We start from the raw sequence: 14,313 nt of genomic DNA on the forward strand, positions 1-14,313 counted from the left end.
ATTGTTTTAAAAAATATTTTTAGGGGTGCCTGGATGGCTCAGTCCATTAAGCATCTGTCTGACTCTTGATTTTGGCTCAGGGCATGATCTCAGGATTGTGAGATCTAGCTCTGAGTCTGGCTCCACACTGGGCACAGAGTCTGCTTAAGATTCTCTCTCCCCCTCTTCTTCTTCCTCTGCCCTTGCCCCTCTATCTCTCTAGAAAAATATACACATATATATGTATATTCTTATGTATATATACATGTATATATGTATATATGTATATATGTATATATGTATATTTTAGAGCAATAATTCACAGAGGAGATTTACATATCCATATATATATATATATATATATATATACATTTTTTTTTTAATTAATAAGAGACACAGAGAGAGAAAGGCAGAGACACAGGCAGAGGGAGAAGCAAGCTCCATGCAGGGAGCCCGATGTGGGACTCGATCCCGGCACTTCAGGATCACACCCTGAGCCAAAGGCAGATGCTCAACTGTTAAGCCACCCAGGCGTCCCCCTTATAGGTCTTTTGTAGCAAAATATGTTATAATCACTTTAGTGATTTTAGGAAGTCATACACCTACTGACAGATAATAGTAGGTTAGCCATTTATACATGCGTTCTTGCTTTTCTTTGCCCCCAAACCCTAATCCAACTGTTCTACCTCTATAAAGCCAAAACATGCAAAAGTTTCAGCAGTGCTGCCTGTACCTCAACAGTGAAATTTAGTTCAGGACTGTGTTCTCTTTTACAAATAATAAGAAACTCCTCACTAAATTCTACCCCTGAAACTAATATTTAATTGCTTGTTAACTTACTGGAATTTAAATAAAACTTGAAAAAAAAATAACTAATCAGTTGAATATCTGAACAAGTGTTTTGGAATACAGAGAAAACTAAGCTTATAGGATGCTGGATGTATGAAAAAATGAGATGAATATATAGCGATGAGTTATCTCAATTATTGGTTATTTTTACTGATAGTCAAGTGCTCAGGAAAAGCTGAATAGCCTAACAATAATTGTTAGTTATTGCTAACATTATATAATATTAATAACAGAATACTTAAAGATTCTCAGATTCAGAAGAGGTGAAAAAGATATATAGTATTTGAGAGGTAACACAATAAATTCCTAAGCAAATTATTTTTCTTAAAATTTAGAAAAAAAATGTGAGTTTAAAATTAAAGTCACTTGCTTAAAAACTAGAAAATATGTGAAATACATTTTTTAAAGGAAATATGAAGTAAATATTTGATATTAATGAAATGGAAAACAAAAAAATCTTAAAAACATGATTCTTTGAATGAATAGCTCAACAAGCTTAAAGAAAAAAGGGATAAAAATATATGATATTTAGAAATGCAAAGGGAGTAAGCTATAAGAAAGAGAGTAAATATAAATGACAAATTAGAAAACCTAAAGGAAACTGCTTATATTTTAGCAAAATATAAACCAAAAATTTGACATAAGACATACTAGTACACTTACATTGGTTAACTACATCTGAAAATAAAAATGTTCAAAATTAGTCTTTTAAAATAAGCATTTGGAACAGTTATTTCCAAAACTGAGTTCCAACTATCTGGTAAAGGCCCTATAATTAAACATTATTTCAAGATCCAGAAAGAAACATATGCAAAGCTCTCTATTAAGTATTAGAAAACCAACATATAACTTTAATAGCACAACTGATAATACTAAAAAAGGAAACATGATTACATTTTGCTTATGACTATGAATGTAAATATTTTAATTAAACATTAGCAAATAATTTGCAAAACAATATTCTAGTATTTTTTTTTAGGATAAGCTTCTAAGACAAGACCCCAAATAAATGTTCATTTGTCTTGTATTAAATGGTGCAGTACAAATGGGTCCTCTAGTGACACAGGCTAGCAGGACAGTTGTGCCTGCATAATACATGCCTTTCAGGGTTTACCATCAACTGCTATTTGTAGGCAGTGAAACAAAGAGAACTACAAGGACAAGAATCTGGGTTTTTCAATGAGATCAACTAAAAGCTAAACATGTCATTTTTTCATAGTTCATTACCCTGAATTCTGCCATAAAAACACAATTAGCTGAAGGGAGGATGAAAAATTTGCATTGTTTGGCCCAATATCTAATTGTGCAACTTAAACTATGGATTCTATCACCAAAAAGAACCATGAGAATTATTTTGTTATGAGAACCAACTAAACTTTATTCTTATTCTAAAAATGCAGAGGTGGTTTAAGATCTAGTACAATCATTCATTTCACCCTCAAAGTTTGACTCGGGAAAACATAAGCCATGGTCCTTTCATGAGCAAGCATCTCACATGGACCCTCAGTCCCAAGAACAATCTTACTATATTTTCCTAAACTGTCCATTCTCTGCTCTCTTAGATGACTATTTTGTAGTTTGTACTCTCTTCAACTACCTTAGCACTTTCCTTCCCTTCAAATATCAACAAACTGGGTCTTTATTTCATTGGGAAAACACATGAGAAGAAGAAAATACATTTTCCCATCTTTTGCCAGTAAACCCTCAACTATGTGAAAGTGTAATGTATGGGCTGCACTCTTTTCCCATTACAGTGTATGAACTGACCATATTCCTACCTAAGCACAGCAAATTCTCTTGCCTTGAGGGCTTTGTTCTTTCAAGTATCAACTTATTGGGATGCCTAGATGGCTCAAGGGTTGAGTGTCTGCCTTAGGCTTAGGGCTTGATCCCAGGTGGGAGATTGAGCCCCACAGAGTCCCGCATCGGACTTCCTGCTGGGAGCCTGCTTCTCCCTCTGCCTATGTCTCTGCCTCTCTCTCTCTTGAATAAGTAAATAATAATTAAAAAAAAAAAAACAGGTATCATCTCATTATCCTACATCATCACATCTTACTTCTCTATAGGATCAGTTCCAATAGTAAGGGAGCAAAGAAGCATAGTTTTTTTCATTTTCCAACTAACAAATCTTTTCTTTATCCCAACTACTTTGATTTCATTTTTTCTCTTTTCCTTTAGAGCAAAACTCCTCCACCCTGGTCTGTGCTTCCTCACTTGGCTGGAGCCAACCCAGTCAAGCTCTCGAGTCAACCTTCAATCACTAGTGAGTCCCCTATGATCTCATCATTTCAGTCGTTTTTTTTTTTTTTTTTTTAAGCTTTTATTTATTTATTCATGAGAGAGAGAGAGAGAGAAGCAGAGACACAGGCAGAGGGAGAAACAGGCTCCATGCAGGGAGCCTAATGTGGGACTCAATCGGAGGACCCCAGATCACATCTTGACCCAAAGGCAGATGCTCAACTGCTGAGCCACCCAGGATCCCTCAGTCCTCATTTTAATTAAATTCTCAGCAGCATTTGATATAGTGGGTCACTCCTTCAATTTTAAAACACTTCATTTGGCTTTTGGATTTCCATTCTTTCCTGATTTTCCTTATAGCCACTTCATATTCCAACTTGTTCTTCTTTGCCTAATTCTGCCTTCACCCACTTTGAAGTGTTTTTCTTTGTAATTCTGTGCCTGCCATCTTTTGTATCTGTATTTACTCCTGGGATAATTTCATTCAGTTTCAAACGTTATCTATACAGGATTACCTCAGACCTAAATCTCTCTGAATTCCAGATTTGTACATACAACTGCTTATCCAATAATTCCTCTTGGATTTCTAATATACTTTACATTTTTCTCAAACATTCTTCCTTACCAATGTTCCCCAGGCCAACAAATGACATGGTTGGCTATTTGCTTGGGTTTTGACTGAAACAAAAGTTTAGAATCATCCGTCATTCCTTTCTTTCACCTCATCAAATCTATCAGTAAATCTTGTTGGTCCTATTTTCGAAATCCAGTGACTCTCCAATATCTCCACTTCTGCAAAAGTAGAATGCATTGATATCAACGTTTTGGAATACTGCAATGGCCTTCCAACACAACTTTTTGCTTCTATTTTTGCTGGTTCATAAGAGAGCAGGCAAATTGATCAAATAAATCAGATACATCAGAATTTTCACTTCCTACAAGCTGGAATACTAGAGAACAGACTAATGTACTATGCCATACTAGAAAGCTAGGCAAAAAAACAATAACAGAATCACTCAGAAGCATCAAAAATATCTTGAAGTAAGGAGGGATAATCTAACATTCCAGAGAAGTGAAGTACTTGTGTTTATAAATTGCACCCACTTTTCACAGGGAAGCAGCTACCAATTTTTGGTATGAGCAAAAAGGTATAGCACAGGGTGGTTTCTGGGAATTAGAGAAAGGAGTAGATTTTTGAATACCATGTAAAATGAGGAGATAAAATTAGGGGCGCCCGGGTGGCTCAGTCTGTTCAGCATCTGACTTTAGCTCAAGTCATGATCTTGGGGTGCTGGATTGGGCTCTGTGCTCAGCTGGGAGTCTGCTTGGCCCTCTTCTCCTGCCCTCACTTGTGCTCACTCCCTCTCAAATAAATAAATCTTTAATTTTTTTAAGTGAAAAAGATAAAATTAAAGACATAAGGGAATGCAAATAAAAATACAAGGTAAATGGAAAAATATTAAAACTGAATACAGACAAAAATTGAAAATACAGGAGACTACATTAGAGCCAAATATGAAATATTGAAAAATAGCTATCTTACAGTCATAATTTATTCTACTCCTGCTATACTAACCTCCTTGCTTTTTTTAAGGAGCCACCAGATTCCTCACCATAATTTAAAATTTTTGAAAGTTAACTATTTTTATCTTTAATGCCAAGAAAATAACAAGATATTGACTATTGCTAATGTTGTTTATCTGTTTAAGATATAACACTGAATGCAATCAGCCAAATCAAGAAATAATTTGTAAAAATATTAGCATATCAAAAACAAGTTTTTCTCCTTTTGATGATCATATACTTGCATTCCTAGAAAACCTGGAAATCCACACAAAAATTCTATGACTATTAAGAGAATTTGTCAAGGACTGCAATCAAACCAACTATAAGTAAGTCAATCACTACTCTTTCAAAGTAGCAAAATTCATACATTATATTTATAGAAAAAACATTAAACAATAGCCCATACTAGGCTGGGTACTTTTCTAGGTACTTGCAAAACATCAGTGAAGAAAACATACAAAGATTCCAGCCTCCTTGCAGTTTAAATTTGAAAGCCTGGAATTAACAGAAATAATAACAAATAATTACAACATATGTGACAAAGTAATAATTGTTAAAGAAAAGGGAAATTTAGAAATGAATTAAAATAAGTGGAATTTAATGCATTATTATAAGTAGAAGTATAACTGTATCTCTTCCCTATAGTTCATCCTCTGCATGCAAATATTAAGAGAACTTTCTGAAATAAAACCTGGCTATCTCAATTGTTTGCTCAGAACCCTTCCTCAGCTATCAGGTTGGCATAACATAAATGATGCTTCATGACTTTCTTTCAGTGTATATATTCAGAGTCATCTTAACTACCAACCACAATTGATGAGATACTTTAGAAACACTGAAATGCTTCTTTCTCTATTTAAAATAGTCTACTATCTTTAAGACTATTTAGTTCATACCACAACACCCTGCTGAGTCTTATTATCTTTTCTAAAACCTTTTGCGACCTTGCACAGATAGAGTTAATCAATCTCTACTTCACCTATGAGTTTTACATGCATATTCACTTAAATTACTACACAGTAGTCTTAGGTTTACAGAATATGTAGCTATAATGACATTGCCATTATTATATACATAGTATATTCTTCCCCTTTCTAGGTAGTGAGCAATTTGAGGACTGGGACATCGTCATTTTTATCATTTTTAACCTCATAAGAATAGAAGAATATTTGGTATATTACAGTTATTCAGTACATGTTTGAATAAAGGATAAATAAATAAAAATAAAAATAATTTTAACTGTGGTCTATGACATTGCCTTTTCAAAGAATAAACTGTATTCAGAGATGGCATGGATAGCTAAGTAATTTTTTAAAAAAATAAATGGATTCTGCAGATCACTATGACAGTTTACAAGGCTATGGAAGGTATAGCATCAGCAAGTAGGAAAACTTTTAAACCAGCAACTCATATTTATACCATAGATTTTCAATAGCTCATGGTATTTATGAGTGTGATATTGGAGAGGATCTTAAATTTTAATGAGGTGTTAATATTAAATGCAGATGAATAATCCCAATCTACATAATATATACAATTTCATTTTGTACAGAAACCAAATGGTTTGATTTGATTGAATATATATTAATATAAAACTGGGCCATATGATAAAAAACACTCACAGAATGTTTTCAGTATCTAACTAAACTCAAACCTCATACAAGAGAATATCTTTATTTTATCAAGACCATGAGTATTATATTTTATCCTATGCAGTATGACATATATTTGCCACGTGAAATTTTGAAGTATATAAACTATCATCAGAACTAAATAGAGTTCTTGTATATAATAGATAGCAGTATCACTGGTCATAATATTTTATACTTATGATTTTACTATAATTTAAAAATCATAATTTTCTAAGAGGATTTTGACATAATATATCTTCTAAGGGGGTTTGCCTTCAGAAGCAATCTCTTTTGATGGCAATCTTTACAATTGTTAATAATAATTAATAATATCTTTACATTATTATTTAAAGAAGGATTTTTTTCTTGTCTAATAAAAAGTAAATACCTGGAGATAACCTATTCAACAGATAATTTTACAGCAGATTTTCTTGATAGCTAACCATGATCAAAGCCCAAGAAAGGTAGATATAGGTTAGTTGCATGGAAGAGGAAAGCAAGAGCTAAAGGGTACAAAGGAAATTTTTTTTTTTTTTTTTAAGAAAGAGAAAACACGTGTGTGAGGGAGGGGCAAAGGGAGAAGGAGAGAGAGAACCTTAAGCAGAGCCCCTCGCAAGGCTGGATCTCATGACCTCGAGATCATGACCTCAGCTGAAACCAAAAGTTGAATGCTTAACGGTCTGAGCCACCCAGGCACCCCAAGGTACAAAGGGAATATTAACCAGAAGAATGAAGAGGGTTCTGCAACAGAGACAGTGCATTTATTCCTTTCCTAAACCTGTCTCCTTCCTCCAATGTCCATTACAGGGATCCCCTGTTTTTCAAAAGTTCAGGTTTGTCACTTTGCTTTTAAGAAACACCTAGATTAGTATCTGTTTTCTCTAACTGAAAGAATCTGAAGAGAATTTTCATTTTTATGGAAAAAGTGAAAACAGCATTCAACATGTGTTTTTGCAGGAAGCCATTGCAGTGGTATCACACTCCTCAAGCAGCAGAAGTGGCCCTGCGAAGCTGCATTAACTTTGGACTGTGTCTGTGAGCATCTGTGCTTTATCTCGATTTATTTTGTGCATTCTTTAGCAAGATGTGTTCTAAGGTACCAGAAAAGCCTAATGAAGCAGGAGAGCTAGGTTCTTGTCTCATGGAGTTAAGAACGAATCTTGCAGACAAAAGAGAATGAGTAAAATGATAGAAGTTTATTAAGTGAGGGAACAGAGAAAGCTCTCAGAAGTGAGAGGGATCCTGACAGGGTTGCCACTGAAAGGTTTTTAGGCTGGTATTTTATTGAAAACTTGACCAAGGAGTCTGTGGCCTTGAGATTCTTCTGTTGTCTTAGTTTGAGCAAGGACTATTGATAACACCCTTAATGACTTATTTCTTTGTGGTCTGGTCATTTTCTGTGACTACGGTATAGCTGCCAAAGAAAAACACTCCCTAACATCAGGGGCCAGGTGGTCTGGTTTGTTTCCTTATCTCTGGGTTCTTATATCTCAGCACCCTCAAGATTTCTGTGCGCCTGATTTCATGGCTCCCACCTATCTCTCCCTGCCTAACCCTCCCTGGCCCTTTTTTTTTGGGGGGGGGGGGGGTCCTGAGAATGTGCAAAAATTGTTGATATCAATTATAATGGTAATCACTTCTCTTTGCTTTCCACCATTTCTGCTTACCAAATGTTTTACAGAAACACTCCACTTTGGATAGTGGGGAAAACCTGTATAAAGAGTCATGTTTCTAACTCTAGGCACAGAATATGGCAGATGTGAAGTTTTTAGTATAGAGAGTATAGGTTGAGAGTATAGGTTGAGTACTTACTGACCTTTATCCTCACTTTGTCACTTTAACGGTAGACAAAGTCATCAGATTTTATGACTTCTCTCCTTGGTTTTTCATTCCTCTTCTCCTCCCTTCCTTCCTCTCTTCTTTCTTTCTCCCAACTTCTGCTATTTCTCCTCCTCCTCTTCCTCTTTCTCTCTCTCTCCAATTTTTTTTCCCCTTTTTTTTTTCAGATGATTCATCAGTACTCAAAGATGTCTGGATGGCCAAGTGATTATTTCTACTCAACAGATACATATCTGGGCAGCCCCGGTGGCCAGCGGTTTAGCGCCACCTGCAGCCCCGGGTGTGATCCTGGAGACCAGGATCGAGTTCCATCTCGGGCTTCCTGCAGGGAGCCTGCTTCTCCCTCTGCCTGTGTCTCTGCCTCTCTCTTGCTCTCTCTGAATGAATAAATAAATAAATCTTAAAAAAAAAAAAAAAAACCAGATACATATCTGTATACCTCCATGTTGGATCATCTACTTGAGATACTGTAGTTTATGAGAGGTCAGTAACTGTGAAATGCATATTTTTCCGAACATTTTTAAAATAAAACATTTAGGGTTTTTTTTTTTTCCCATTAGTTTCCATTAGTATAAGTGATAGAAAATCCATTTATTTAAAATTGAGTATCATATTGCAAATTGCAAGTATGTTAAAAATTTTGGTTAAATAAATATTTTGAAATAGATATTTGGGAATTAACTTATATGAAATATGTTACAAGTGAGTAGAGATTTATCTAATGGCTATATTTATTAAAACCATTATTAATGTATTTATAAGAAATGACACAGATAAGCATCCTTAAAAATATAACTGTGAAGATTAAAACTATTTGTAGATAGAGACAAATTTTACTATTTATAAATTCATTCAGTTGGCCCCTTTTAGCAATCTCTTAATTAATTATAGTATGCAAATATATGGAAACTTCTCTGAAACATGAAAGCTACTAATAGCATCACTGCTTTATTTTTTTTTAATTTTAAAATGAGATAATTATATCATCCTTTGAAATGATGACTTAAGAAATCAGTTTTATCTTGTCACTTTCCTAGGAAAGCTGCAGTAGGAGAAAATTAGTTTATAATAGAAATATTCAGAAATTCTTCCAGGAGAGTGTAGTATGTCACATTTATAGCCCTTTATTTTAGGGCATGTGAAACCTTCCATGTGCTCTGTAAAACATTTTGCACTGTTTAACTTGTGTGACTTGCAATTAATCTCAGTGTAACAGAACAGCAGGAAGTATTTCTGAGGCTTAAGAATGTTTTCTTTTCCCAGTTTTTCATACAATATGTAATCTGGGCATGTCACGAGAAAATTAGTTTTCATAAAATTATAATACAGTTTGTTGCAATTCCTGGCACTTCTGTGGCAAGTTGCTCTTCTGTATGTTTCTTTCAAAGTTATTATTATAGTGAGGTGATCATTTCACTGTGACAGTAAACTATATATTTATTGCTGTCATCAGCTATACCCTGCTGCCTTATTGGGTATTTCTATCTGCTCTTTTACTAGGCCCTCCAACTAAGCATGTTTCAAAAATTCATTCTTCATTAGTCAACTGATTTAGTTAAATCACTTCTCTGAACTTTGGTTTCTTAATGTGTGAAATATACAATTATCCTAATCTTTCTCCCAGCTCTTAAACAGTAAAAGATTTTGTTTTGTGTCTGGTCTCCCCAGAACAAGCTCCTCCTTGTGATTTTCTTTTTGCAAGGACACCATCATATATCCAGTTATTCACATTTAAATTTTCAAAGTATATTCTTTCCTTTATCCTTACTCCTCCACACGCACACACACACAAAACAAACAAAAAACCCACCTCATATATTTTGTTCTTCTTGAAGTTTGTTCTCTTTTCCATTCTCCTCTCATTTTTCTCACATTAATTTGGATTCTCTTAAACTCGATCCCAAATTCCCAGCATTGGTTTCAAATTAACCATCTCTCAAATCTGCCAGAGTAGCTCTATTCATAGTCAAATGCATTCCTGACCCTTTTACCTACCAAGTCAACTGTAAACACAATACAATTCTGACAGTCATGATTCCAACCACTATCTCCAACTCTAGCTCTGTTGCTTATCATCAAACTACATACAAGTCTGCTCCACCTGAACCGAACAATGGACTTTGCTTAAAAGAAAAAAAAATTTTGCTTTTGGGGGCAGTCCCTATGCTGGATGCTGCTTAGTTTTATTTAGTTTGATTTGTTATTTTATTTATTTACTTATCTCTAGAAATTTCATGTATATGTTATGTTTTCCTCTCTTTGGAATTTTTTTCCTGTCTCATCAAAGGACAGGGTCTTCATGACAGTCACCTAATGATTTTGTCATCAAAAGTAAAAGCTGAAGTGAACCTAGGACGATTCACTAATTTTTCATACAAGAAAATTAGTGTCAAATTGCTCAACAATTTTACAAAGCCATTTATACTAATGGCAAACCTAGGGCTAAAATAGATAGCCCATCTCAAAATATTGGACAAGTTTTATCAAATCATATGCTAATTTATTTCCTTTTGGTGCACTATACTACTTCACACCTCTATTATTGTGGTTTTTCTAGTGTTCTTTGAATTACTGTATTTGCATATTTATAGTTTTCTTCTAATAGATTATCTACTTATTTGTAGAGAATATGTCTCATTTACCCTTTTTATTACTCTTTAAAATGGGGAATATATGTATGAAAGGATCTTTGGGTGGTGAAGTCATAACCAAAGATTTCAGTTATATCTATGTCTATATCGATCTATAGCTAAAGCTGTAGCTATATATGTATCCATACCTACAGCTATACACAGCTGTACTTGTATGTATGTTTGCCTATATCTGCAAATAGTCATTTTGAAAAACTAATAGCAGAGTATAGTACCCTTTTTTCCACAAACATACTAAAAAAACATTGAAATGCATGGCTAAGAATTACTTCCTATGGTCATATGTAATTGCAGAACTAATTTAACATTTTAAGTTTAAAGAACATGACACACATGATTGGAATGTTTTGATATTTAATTGAATTATTAAACATATTTTTACCAGTTCTGCATGAAATTAGAATTTGCTCATAGTTAAACTACCTTCTTAGGCCACCTTTAATGTTTGAATGTTGCTCAGATGTCTAACATCCTATCTGTATTTGAAGAAGAAAAGTTCTTCCCTCTAAATAAAGTTACAATTTAACTCTGACTTTATTGAAACAAAAATAAAACATACATGCAGGTATACATAATCTTCCACAAGTATTTCTGGGGAGACATTTAAATTTTCTATTATCTTCCTTTGGGTATACTATAAAACACATAAAATATTTATATGTAACTGGTTGCTATACTTTGTTATCTGGCATGATTAAATTTATCTTTCATTTTCTTAAACATATATACTGGGCATAATTGGTCACTTGGTTGATTTTTGGTTTCATCACTCCAAAGAGAAACCTCATATCTGTTAGTCATCACTCCTCAATCAATCCACTAACCCCAGCCCTAGGCAACCTTTAATCTCTACTCTCTGGATATAGATTTGTCTCTTCTGGACATTTCATATAAATTAAATCATAAAATATGTGGTCTTTTGTGACTGAATTATTTCATATAATATACTGTTTTCAAGGTTTATTCATGTTGTATCATGTGTCCAGATTTCATTCCTGTTTTTATGGCTTGATAATATTCAATCGTAAGGATAGCCTATATTCTGTTCATCCATTCACAAACTGATGGACATTTGGGTTGTTTCTACTTTTTGGCTACTTGATATTTGTGTGCAAGTTATTGTAGACATACATCTTCATTTCTCTTGGGTATATACCTAGAATTGGAATACTAGATTACATGGTAACTCTATGTTTAGCTGTTTTAGGAATTACCAGACTGTTTTCCACAGCAGCTGCATCATTGTACAATCCCACCAGCACTTTATGAACATTCTAATTTATCCACATCTTTGCCAACACTTACTATCTTTTCCCTATAGCCATTCTAATAGGTGTAAAGTGATACCTCATTGTGATTTTAGTTTGCATTTCCCTGAAAACTGATGAGAAACAACTTTTCATGTTATTCCTGGCCATCAATATAACTTCTTTGAAGAAATGTCTATCCAAATCCTTTCTGCATTTGTTAATTGGGTTGTTTGCTTTGCTACTTCATTGTTCTTGTTGAGTTGCAGGAGTTCTTTATATTTTCTGGATTGGATCCCTTGTCAGATATGTGATTTGAAACATTTTCTCCCGTTCTGTGGGTTATCTCTGTTGATAGTGTTCCTTGATGCACAAAAGTTTTGAATTTAGAATGGGTCATTTTATCTATTCTTTCTTTTGGTGGCTGCGCTTTTGGTATCATATCAAATAAACCATTGTCAAACACAAAATCAAGAAAACTTTCTTCTAAGTTTTCTTCTAGACTTTTATAGTTTTAGCTCTTATGTTTAGGTTTTCAATACATTATGAATTAAATTTTTTATGTAGTATAAGGTAAGTCCTTCATCTATTTTGTAAGTGGTTTATTTGTCTCTTTATTAAAGAGTTGTAAATTCATTTATTTTTAGCAATTATATAGAATACTCTTCTTTTTTGGTTTGTGACTTTCTTGGGGCAGAACTATCTTCTCAATTTTGGCATCTTCAGGGCCCAGCGTGATGCTAGGCATAAAGTACATGCTGAAAAGTTATTAAATTGAGTTTGCACAAGATATCTGAACAATATTAATTATGTTGTTACCCAATAAAGTATATGGAAAGTTTTGTATGCTATTTTGTTCATTTAATAACATTCAGGGTTTGAAATCACCTAAAGTGTCTTCCTTTGTATTTCTTTGATGCTCTTTAGTCTCATTTGCCAGGTAAATTTCTCTTGCCGGCCCAATCCAAGCTTAAATCACGTTGGTTCCTCCTGCTTGCCTTAGAGGCCTTTATTGTCAATCTCTTTTCCTTTTCAACCATCCTAAACAAGGATACATGGGTAAAAAAGTCCCTAATTCAGGTGAGGCCAACCTCAGGTATACAAGGATGACATGACAACCGAGAGGACATCTTATCTAATGGATAGTCACACCAGCACCCACACATAGCCTAGGGTGCTTGTCTTTTAAATTTGGATGTTTATGAGAAATAGCTCAACCTTTCATGACATCTGAACAAATACCCCAGAAGGACAACATTTTGCAAATTCGGCCTTATTGGCATTTACTATATATATGAGTATGTGTATGTGTCTATAAAATCTTCCATAATCATTTCAGAGAGAGATCTAAGTTTTTTATTATCTTTCTTACTGTAGATTTACAAAATATAGATAAAATCTGTATATGTAACTGATTGCTATATTTTATTATCTAGCATGCTTAAGTATCTTTTATTTTTAAAAATATATATACTCAAACATGATTTTATATTAATCAATTTTTTGAGAAAGTGTGTATTATGTAAGATTGCTGAGAATCACTCAGTAGAATTAATACAAAATAAAACACAACAAGAAAAACATTCATCTGAGAAAGGCAATAGATGAAAAGACTGAGGCAGGGAAACATTTTTAAACAATGAACAAAGCTAGGAAAAGATAATTTTCATTAAAGGAGGAATATACATGCTTGGTGGAGACTGATAATGAAAATATCCTTGGCCTATGTTTGAATGTGTCTTGGTATTTTACTTTGTGCACCAGGATGCAGTGCGAAATTAGAGGCTGGCTCTGGACTATGCAACTATGACATCAAAACATTCAGTTAAATGAGGGAAAAAAATCACCTTATTGAGAAAAAAATACCATCATTCAAAATGGTTATTTTTCATTGTATCAGAAAAAGTATTGAGATAATTAGCTGAAATTCCCAAGTAAACAAAATACTCCATCATTGTCAAGGTATCATCAGTGTAAGTAAAATATCAGCTGGACAAATTAGTCTCTTATATGAACACTGGATTTCCCGATTCTAGAATTTACAAGATAAGTGACTTGCTTTTAATGATTTTATTTATTTGAGAGAGAGAGAGAGAGAATAAAGCATGGGAGGGAGGGGTAGAGGGAGAGGGACAAGCAGACTTCCCGATGAGCACGGAGCCCAACACGGGGCTTGGTCCCAGGACACCGAGATCATGACCAGAGCCAAAGTCAAACACTTAACCAACTTAACCACCCAGGCACTCCAAGATAAGTGACTTTACCAAGACATTTATTTCTCTGATATTCAGTTATCTCATTTTAAAATGAAAT

General features: G+C 34.0%; 1 long non-coding RNA gene across 1 annotated transcript in view; it reads left to right on the forward strand.

The window, feature by feature from the left end:
• Positions 1 to 8,444, forward strand: part of LOC118355122 (uncharacterized) — a 37,025-nt gene extending 28,581 nt beyond the window's left edge. Inside the window, exons 2-4 of the long non-coding RNA XR_004816938.2 lie at positions 4,883 to 4,958; positions 7,221 to 7,298; positions 8,270 to 8,444. This is a non-coding gene — a long non-coding RNA (uncharacterized LOC118355122). The remainder of the gene's footprint in view (positions 1 to 4,882; positions 4,959 to 7,220; positions 7,299 to 8,269) is intronic.
• The last annotated feature ends 5,869 nt before the right edge of the window (positions 8,445 to 14,313 follow it).

The sequence above is a fragment of the Canis lupus genome, chromosome 6 (assembly GCF_003254725.2).
Source record: "Canis lupus dingo isolate Sandy chromosome 6, ASM325472v2, whole genome shotgun sequence".
NCBI lineage: Eukaryota > Metazoa > Chordata > Mammalia > Carnivora > Canidae > Canis > Canis lupus.